This window comes from Octopus sinensis, linkage group LG8 (assembly GCF_006345805.1).
Source record: "Octopus sinensis linkage group LG8, ASM634580v1, whole genome shotgun sequence".
NCBI lineage: Eukaryota > Metazoa > Mollusca > Cephalopoda > Octopoda > Octopodidae > Octopus > Octopus sinensis.
The window spans coordinates 87,983,141-87,993,140 of NC_043004.1; positions in this window are offsets into that span (position 1 = coordinate 87,983,141).

Genomic DNA, 10,000 nt, shown 5'->3' on the forward strand with positions numbered 1-10,000 from the left:
ATGTCTTTCTTTTTCCTTGTATGTCGTTTCTTTTCTGTTGCATGGTGAACCTTGCATGTATTTCTTAGTCAAACGGTAGACCAGTGTCTAGAACCCTTTTTAGGGCTTCCGAAACAAGTAAGCAGGAAATAGAGAGGAGAAGACAGATTTTCTTAACCTGAAGCCTTGGCTGAACATTTAAACCTTTGTAACAGTATGAATTCTCTTAAAGATTAACAAAGACTTCCTGGTGGTAGAGTTGTTAAACCAGGCAACGGACTAACTTTATTACACAAGTGATAGAATAAGTACCAACTGAGAATAAGTACCAACCAAAGCGGCGAGCTGGCAGAAACGTTAGAATGCCGGGCTAAATGCTTAGCGGTGTTTCGTCTACCGTTACGTTCTGAGTTCAAATTCCGAGATCGACTTTGCCTTTCATCCTTTCGGGGTCGATAAATTAAGTACCAGTTACGTACTGGGGTCGATATAATCGACTTAATCCGTTTGTCTGTCCTTGTTTGTCCCTTCTGTGTTTAGCCCCTTGTGGGTAGTAAAGAAATACGCATTTCGTCTGTCGCTACGTTCTGAGTTCAAATTCCGCCGAGGTCGACTTTGCCTTTCATCCTTTCGGGGTCGATAAATTAAGTACCAGTTACGTACTGGGGTCGATATAATCGACTTAATCCGTTTGTCTGTCCTTGTTTGTCCCTTCTGTGTTTAGCCCCTTGTGGGTAGTAAAGAAATAGGCATTTCGTCTGTCGCTACGTTCTGAGTTCAATTCCGCCGAGGTCGACTTTGCCTTTCATCCTTTCGGGGTCGATAAATTAAGTACAGTTTACGTACTGGGGTCGATATATCGACTTAATCCGTTTGTCTGTCCTTGTTTGTCCCTTCTGTGTTTAGCCCCTTGTGGGTAGTAAAGAAATAGGCATTTCGTCTGTCGCTACGTTCTGAGTTCAAATTCCTCCGAGGTCGACTTTGCCTTTCATCCTTTCGGGGTCGATAAATTAAGTACCAGTTGCGTACTGGGTCGATATAATCGATTTAATCCGTTTGTCTGTCCTTGTTTGTCCCCTCTATGTTTAGCCCCTTGTGGGCAATAAAAAAATAAGAATAAGTACAAACTGAGCACTAGGATCGGTGTAATCGACTTAACTACTCTTGGGTAGTGTATTTCTCTGCCAAACCATATCGAGCCAGTGTGGCAGAGTAGGCTCATCAAACCAGTATGATTTCAAGCTCAAAGTGACGGCTTTCGCATCAGACCGTGTTTAGTGGAAAGAACATGCTGAGGCCCTTGTTCTACAGCGGACTGAACATGGGCAATCCAATCCAAACCAACCCAACCCGATTCAGTCACTCAAGTAGCCTACAGAAGCATTTTGGATTCGAGACGCATAGGGTCAGAACAAAAACCTTAAGATACCACATCCGATTCTTTAACGAGTTTGCCAGGTCAACATCGTAACACAGTACGTTATTTTGTAACACCGAAAAAATAAACTAGGAGACTAAATAAATATCGGTTTCAAATTTGGGCACGAGGACAGCAAAGTCATCGACCCCCTCCCAATCCAATGCTTAATTGGTATTTATTTTATCGACCCCGAAAAGATTAAAAGAAAAGTCGACATCGGTGGAATTTGAAACCAGAACGTAAAGACGGATGAAATGCAAGCTAATCATTTCGTCCAGCGTGCTAAGGATTCTGTCAGTTTGGCGTCTTGGAGACTAAATAAATATCACCGTAAAGCAGTTCGCTGTATAACGGGCTGGGGGTGGGGTTTTCCCAGAATCGGTAGAGCTTCGGTATTTGGTTACATCTCTTGTGGCATTTACTTATATCTCTTGATGCTGGAGATTAACTCACGTTTTATCCTCCAATAGAATCAGTATCGCTCAAAAGGCGGCGAGCTGGCAGAAACGTTAGCACGCCGGGCGAAATGCTTAGCGGTATTTCGTATGTCTGAACGTTCTGAGTTCAAATTCCGCCGAGGTCGACTTTACCTTTCATCCTTTCGGGGTCGATTAAATAAGTACCAATTAGGCACTGGGGTCGATGTGATCGACTTAATCCGTTTGTCTGTCCTTGTTTGTCCCCTCTGTGTGGAGCCCCTTGTGGGCAGTAAAGAAATAAGAATCAATGTCGCTCAAGTATTGTTGTCCCAATTTAAGAATCACGCAGGCGCATAACACTCGCACATGTATGTATGTATGTATGTATGTATGTATGTATGTATGTATGTATGTATGTATGTATGTATGTATGTATGTATGTATGTATGTATGTATGTATGTATGTTATGTATGTATGTATGTATGTATGTTGTATGTATGTATGTATGTATGTATGGTATGTATGTATGTATGTATGTATGTATGTATGTATGTATGTATGTATGTATGTATGTATGTATTGTATGTTATGTATGTATGTATGTATTATGTATGTATGTATGTATGTATGTATGTATGTATGTATGTATGTATGTATGTATGTGTGTATGTGTGTCTCTGTCTGTGTTCGTCCTCCACATCCGCATGACAAAGGACGTTGACCTACTAGATATGAAAGACTATTGTATGAATTGTAGGAATGTAGATGAATATATATATATATATATATGTGTGTGTGTGGTGTGTGTGTGTGTGTGTGCTTACATACGCAAGCATTTAAATATGTAATATTCTCAAATGTCTGACGTTATCATCAGATTTACTTACATTCTTAAATACTTCTATGTCCCTTATTTTGTATAAATTTCCGGCTGTAAAAAAATATGCAAAGAAAGGCATGTGAAAATTTCTGACGAAAAAGCGAAACTGTAATTCTTTTTTGTATTCTATTTCAAATTTTCTTCCCTAGTTACCTGAGAGTAAAAAAAAAAAAAAAATGACACTTTCTTTTGAAGGACGTTGAATAACTGGGTATGAAGGCAATTGTATGAATGTAGATGAATACAGAAATAAAGGGATACACAAGTAAAATATTTACTGTTGACTGACTACGGCAAATTACTTTAAATCGTTTAATTGTGCGTGCGTGTATTGTGTGTATTTGTATCGTTGCACACTCTTATTCTATCTCTTCACTGTCTATCTATCTCCTTCTCTTGTTCTTCGTTTCTGCTTTTCTCTCCCACTCTTTATCTATTCTTCTCCTCTCCCTTTCACCGTTCCCTCTCTCTCTCTTTCACTCTTCCTTCTTGACTCTCTCGTTGCTCACACGTGACGACAGGCCATCTATCTTTCTTTCTTCCACTTCCTTCCTGAAGACAAGACGTGCTTTTATCTGTCTCAAACCTCGTTTTTCCAGAGTTCATAATCTTCGCATCGCCTTGGCTTAACAGCTCTCACCGTTTGTTTTTACTGTTTTGTTCTCACTGTCCTGTTTTTGTTACCACTTTCACCTTCCGCAAAAAATCCCCAATTTTATTTAATTTGCTTTGCGGGAAGGGCTGTTTTAAAGAAGACGCGTATTGTCCTTACGTTCGGAACGTGGAGTAGATAAAACAGGGGACAACTGACGAAGGGAATGTTGTTTATGTTACATATCTCGTTTCTCTGTTTGTTTTTTTTCGTTGTTCGAAAAAGTTCGTTTTCTATGTTTTTGTTTTTATGTTTTCGTTTCTCACTGTGCCTACGTTTTTTTGATGTCCTGTACCCATATATGCATGTATATATACATAAATATGTAGGTATGTACATATATGTATGTATATATGCATATATTTATATATAATTTATATTATTATATTATCGAACGCCACGCATCCTTTTCCAAGTAAGTTTTATCTATCTATCTATCTATCTATCTATCTATCTATCTATCTATCTATCTATCTGTCTGTCTGTCTGTCAGTCTGTTTGTCTGTCTGTCTGTATGTATGCCTGTCTGTCTATCTATCTATCTACCTACCTACCTACCTACCTACTACCTACCTACCTACCTACCTACCTACCTACCTACCTACCTACCTACCTATCTATCTATCTATCTATCTTCTATCTATCTATCTATCTATCTATCTATCTATCTATATGTATATATGTATGTATGTATATGTATGTCATTATTCAGTTTATTTCAAGATTTCTTGCCAATAGAGAAAGAATCAATTTCTAACCTAGATCGAAGGCTTCTTCATTGGAATTTCAACATCAACAACAGGGTATGTATGTATGTATGTATGTATGTATGTATGTATGTATGTATGTATGTATGTATGTATGTATGTATGTGTGTGTGTGTGTGTATGTACAGATTTGTGCACCAGTGATCTAGCATATTAAAATCTGAAGGTACAGTAAATTGTATTATATACATATGAGAGGGATGACCACAATGTGGATTATTCACTAAGTGAATAATCTATATTTTTTCTATTTTTCATTCGTCTTGCTCGCTTACGTTCTGGTGTTTGCTAATTTTTTTCTTGAGAACATCAATTAGAAAGCATTTTTTAATTATTATTATTATTATTATTATTATTATTATTATTATTATTATTATTATTATCATTATTACTAATACTACCACATCTTAACTGGTTGTACAGCGCTTGAAAAAACCTAATATATTCATAGACACGATAGAGTAGCGCAATATATCCATTGGAAGATATGTAAACACTACCAGCTTCCAACTTCAGAAAGATGGTACCAGCATAAACCTGAAACTGTGACCGGAAAATATGATGTAACAGTACTCTGGGACATGCCAATCAACGCTGATAAAGAGATCAAGGCAAACAGGTCGGACATAATCATCAAAGATGGGAAGAATAAGAAATGCTTAATGATAGATGTGACAGTACCATCAGAGAGAAATGTGTCCATTAAAGAAGTTGAGAAGTTAAGTACAAAGACCTAGAAATAGAAGTGACCAAGATGTGGGGAATGAAAAGCAGCACAGTGATTGGAGCGTTAGGGCTAATTAAAAAGGGCCTTGATACGTAGCTCAACAAACTCCCTTGTGGTGTTAACGTGGGGGAACTGCAGAGAATAGTGTTGCTAGGTTCCGCACACATTTTACGCCGTGTACTCTCCATGAGATGAGGACCTGCTGTGATTCTAGGGTCAAGGGATGACGTCACATATACTGAGATGAGCATTGTTGCTTTGAATTTTTCTTTTCTTTCTTCATTTCTTTGCCTCTTTCTTTTTCCTTCCTTTTTCTATCAAATGACTGTAAATGAACAACCTGGTGTATTTATTTTAATGACCTATACAGAGAGTTTCTTTGTCCTAGGTATCGAGAAGGCACTCGGCAAGAAATGGAAACAAACTGAATATGGAAGAAAAAAAAAAATAATAATATTAAGTTCAACTAATTTCACATGACAACTATGGCACTCTTCTATTTATTTCTATAATAATAATGATAATAATAATAATAATAATAATAACAACAACAACAACAACAACAACAACAAAAAAACAACAACAACAACAATAATACTAATAATAATAATAACAACACCAGGCGAAGGCTCTCATGGCTTTTGAAATATCAGGCAGTGGCTATTATGGCTTCTGAAATACCAGGCAGTGGCTCTCAAGGCTTCTGAAATACCAGGCAGTGACTCTCATGGCTTTTGAAATACCAGGCAGTGGCTCTCATGACTTCTGAAATACCAGGCAGTGGCTCTCATGGCTTCTGAAATACCAGGCAGTGGCTCTCATGGCTTCTGAAATACCAGGCAGTGGCTCTCATGGCTTCTGAAATACCAGGCATGGCTCTCATGGCTTCTGAAATACCAGGCAGTGGCTCTCATGCTTCTGAAATACCAGGCAGTGGCTCTCATGGCTTCTGAAATACCAGGCAGTGGCTCTCATGGCTTCTGAAATACCAGGCAGTGGCTCTCATGGCTTCTGAAATACCAGGCAGTGGCTCTCATGGCTTCTGAAATCCAGGCAGTGGCTCTCATGGCTTCTGAAATACCAGGCAGTGGCTCTCATGACTTCTGAAATACCAGGCAGTGGCTCTCATGACTTCTGAAATACCAGGCAGTGACTCTCATGGCTTCTGAAATACCAGGCAGTGGCTCGCATGGCTTCTGAAATACCAGGCAGTGGCTCACATGACTTCTGAAATACCAGGCAGTGGCTCTCATGGCTTCTGAAATACCAGGCAGTGGCTCTCATGGCTTCTGAAATACCAGGCAGTGGCTCTCATGGCTTCTGAAATACCAGGCAGTGGCTCACATGGCTTTTGAAATACCAGGCAGTGGCTCCATGGCTTCTGAAATACCAGCAGTGGCTCTCATGGCTTCTGAAATACCAGGCAGTGGCTCTCATGGCTTCTGAAATACCAGGCAGTGGCTCTCATGGCTTCTGAAATACCAGGCAGTGGCTCTCATGGCTTCTGAAATACCAGGCAGTGGCTCTCATGGCTTCTGAAATACCAGGCAGTGGCTCTCATGGCTTCTGAAATACCAGGCAGTGGCTCTCATGGCTTCTGAAATACCAGGCAGTGGCTCTCATGGCTTCTGAAATACCAGGCAGTGGCTCTCATGACTTCTGAAATACCAGGCAGTGACTCTCATGGCTTCTGAAATACCAGGCAGTGGCTCGCATGGCTTCTGAAATACCAGGCAGTGGCTCTCATGGCTTCTGAAATACCAGGCAGTGGCTCTCATGGCTTTTGAAATACCAGGCAGTGGCTCTCATGGCTTCTGAAATACAAGGCAGTGGCTCTCTCATAGCTTCTGAAATACCAGGCAGTGCTCTCATGGCTTCTGAAATACAAGGCAGTGGCTCTCATGGCTTCTGAAATACCAGGCAGTGGCTTCATGGCTTCTGAAATACCAGGCAGTGGCTGTCGCATGGCTTTTGAAATACCAGGCAGTGAATCTCATGGCTTCTGAAATACCAGGCAGTGGCTCTCATGGTTCTGAAATACAAGGCAGTGGCTCTCATGGCTTCTGAAATACAAGGCAGTGGCTCTCATGGCTTCTGAAATACCAGCAGTGGCTCTCATGGCTTCTGAAATACCAGGCAGTGGCTCTCATGGCTTTTGAATACAGGCAGTGGCTCTCATGGCTTCTGAAATACCAGGCAGTGGCTCTCATGGCTTCTGAAATACCAGGCAGTGGCTCTCATAGCTTTTGAAATACCAGGCAGTGGCTCTCATGGCTTTTGAAATACCAGGCAGTGGCTCTCATGGCTTTTGAAATACCAGGCAGTGGCTCTCATGGCTTCTGAAATACAAGGCAGTGGCTCTCATGGCTTCTGAAATACCAGGCAGTGGCTCTCATGGCTTCTGAAATACAAGGCAGTGGCTCTCATGGCTTCTGAAATACAAGGCAGTGGCTCTCATGGCTTCTGAAATACCAGGCAGTGGCTCTCATGGCTTCTGAAATACCAGGCAGTGGCTCTCATGGCTTCTGAAATACAAGGCAGTGGCTCTCATGGCTTCTGAAATACCAGGCAGTGGCTCTCATGGCTTCTGAAATACCAGGCAGTGGCTCTCATGGCTTCTGAAATACCAGGCAGTGACTCTCATGACTTCTGAAATACCAGGCAGTGGCTCTCATGGCTTCTGAAATACCAGGCAGTGGCTCACATGGCTTCTGAAATACCAGGCAGTGGCTCACATGACTTCTGAAATACCAGGCAGTGGCTCTCATGGCTTCTGAAATACCGGGCAGTGACTTTCATAGCTTCTGAAATAACAGGCAGTGACTCTCATGGCTTCTGAAATACAAGGCAGTGGCTCTCATGGCTTCTGAAATACCAGGCAGTGGCTCTCATGGCTTCTGAAATACCAGGCAGTGGCTCACATGACTTCTGAAATACCAGGCAGTGGCTCTCATGGCTTCTGAAATACCAGGCAGTGACTTTCATAGCTTCTGAAATACCAGGCAGTGACTCTCATGGCTTCTGAAATACAAGGCAGTGGCTCTCATGGCTTCTGAAATACCAGGCAGTGGCTCTCATAGCTTCTGAAATACCAGGCAGTGGCTCTCATAGCTTCTGAAATACCAGGCAGTGACTCTCATGGCTTTTGAAATACCAGGCAGTGGCTCACATGACTTCTGAAATACCAGGCAGTGGCTCACATGACTTCTGAAATACCAGGCAGTGGCTCTCATGGCTTCTGAAATACCAGGCAGTGACTCTCATGGCTTTTGAAATACCAGGCAGTGACTCTCATGGCTTTTGAAATACCAGGCAGTGGCTCTCATGGCTTTTGAAATACCAGGCAGTGGCTCTCATGGCTTCTGAAATACCAGGCAGTGGCTCTCATGGCTTCTGAAATACCAGGCAGTGACTCTCATGGCTTTTGAAATACCAGGCAGTGGCTCTCATGGCTTCTGAAATACAAGGCAGTGGCTCTCATGGCTTCTGAAATACCAGGCAGTGGCTCTCATGGCTTCTGAAATACCAGGCAGTGGCTCTCATGGCTTCTGAAATACAAGGCTGTGGCTCTCATGGCTTCTGAAATACCAGGCAGTGGCTCTCATAGCTTCTGAAATACCAGGCAGTGGCTCTCATGGCTTTTGAAATACCAGGCAGTGGCTCACATGACTTCTGAAATACCAGGCAGTGGCTCACATGACTTCTGAAATACCAGGCATTGGCTCTCATGGCTTCTGAAATACCAGGCAGTGACTCTCATGGCTTTTGAAATACCAGGCAGTGGCTCTCATGGCTTTTGAAATACCAGGCAGTGGCTCTCATGGCTTCTGAAATACCAGACAGTGACTCTCATGGCTTCTGAAATACCAGGCAGTGGCTCTCATGGCTTCTGAAATACCAGGCAGTGGCTCTCATGGCTTCTGAAATACCAGACAGTGACTCTCATGGCTTTTGAAATACCAGGCAGTGGCTCTCATGGCTTCTGAAATACCAGGCAGTGGCTCTCATGGCTTCTGAAATACCAGGCAGTGACTCTCATGGCTTCTGAAATACCAGGCAGTGGCTCTCATGGCTTTTGAAATACCAGGCAGTGGCTCTCATGGCTTCTGAAATACCAAGCAGTGGCTCACATGGCTTTTGAAATACCAGGCAGTGGCTCTCATGGCTTCTGAAATACCAGGCAGTGGCTCTCATGGCTTCTGAAATACCAGGCAGTGACTCTCATGGCTTTTGAAATACCAGGCAGTGGCTCTCATGGCTTCTGAAATACCAGGCAGTGGCTCTCATGGCTTTTGAAATACCAGGCAGTGGCTCACATGGCTTCTGAAATACCAGGCAGTGGCTCTCATGGCTTCTGAAATACCAGGCAGTGACTCTCATGGCTTTTGAAATACCAGGCAGTGGCTCTCATGGCTTTTGAAATACCAGGCAGTGGCTCTCATGGCTTCTGAAATACCAGGCAGTGACTCTCATGGCTTCTGAAATACCAGGCAGTGGCTCTCATGGCTTCTGAAATACCAGGCAGTGGCTCACATGGCTTTTGAAATATCAGGCAGTGGCTCTCATGGCCTCTGAAATACCAGGCAGTGGCTCTCATGGCTTCTGAAATACCAGGCAGTGACTCTCATGGCTTTTGAAATACCAGGCAGTGGCTCTCATGGCTTTTGAAATACCAGGCAGTGGCTCTTATGGCTTTTGAAATACCAGGCAGTGGCTCTCATGGCTTCTGAAATACCAGTCAGTGGCTCTCATAGCTACTGAAATACCAGGCAGTGGCTCTCATGGCTTCTGAAATACCAGGCAGTGGCTCTCATGGCTTCTGAAATACCAGGCAGTGGCTCTCATGGCTTCTGAAATACCAGGCAGTGACTCTCATGGCTTTTGAAATACCAGGCAGTGGCTCTCATGGCTTCTGAAATACCAGGCAGTGACTCTCATGGCTTCTTAAATACCAGGCAGTGGCTCGCATGGCTTCTGAAATACCAGGCAGTGGCTCTCATGGCTTCTGAAATACCAGGCAGTGGCTCTCATGGCTTCTGAAATACCAGGCAGTGGCTCTCATGGCTTCTGAAATACAAGGCAGTGGCTCTCATGGCTTCTGAAATACAAGGCAGTGGCTCTCATGGCTTCTGAAATACCAGGCAGTGGCTCTCAT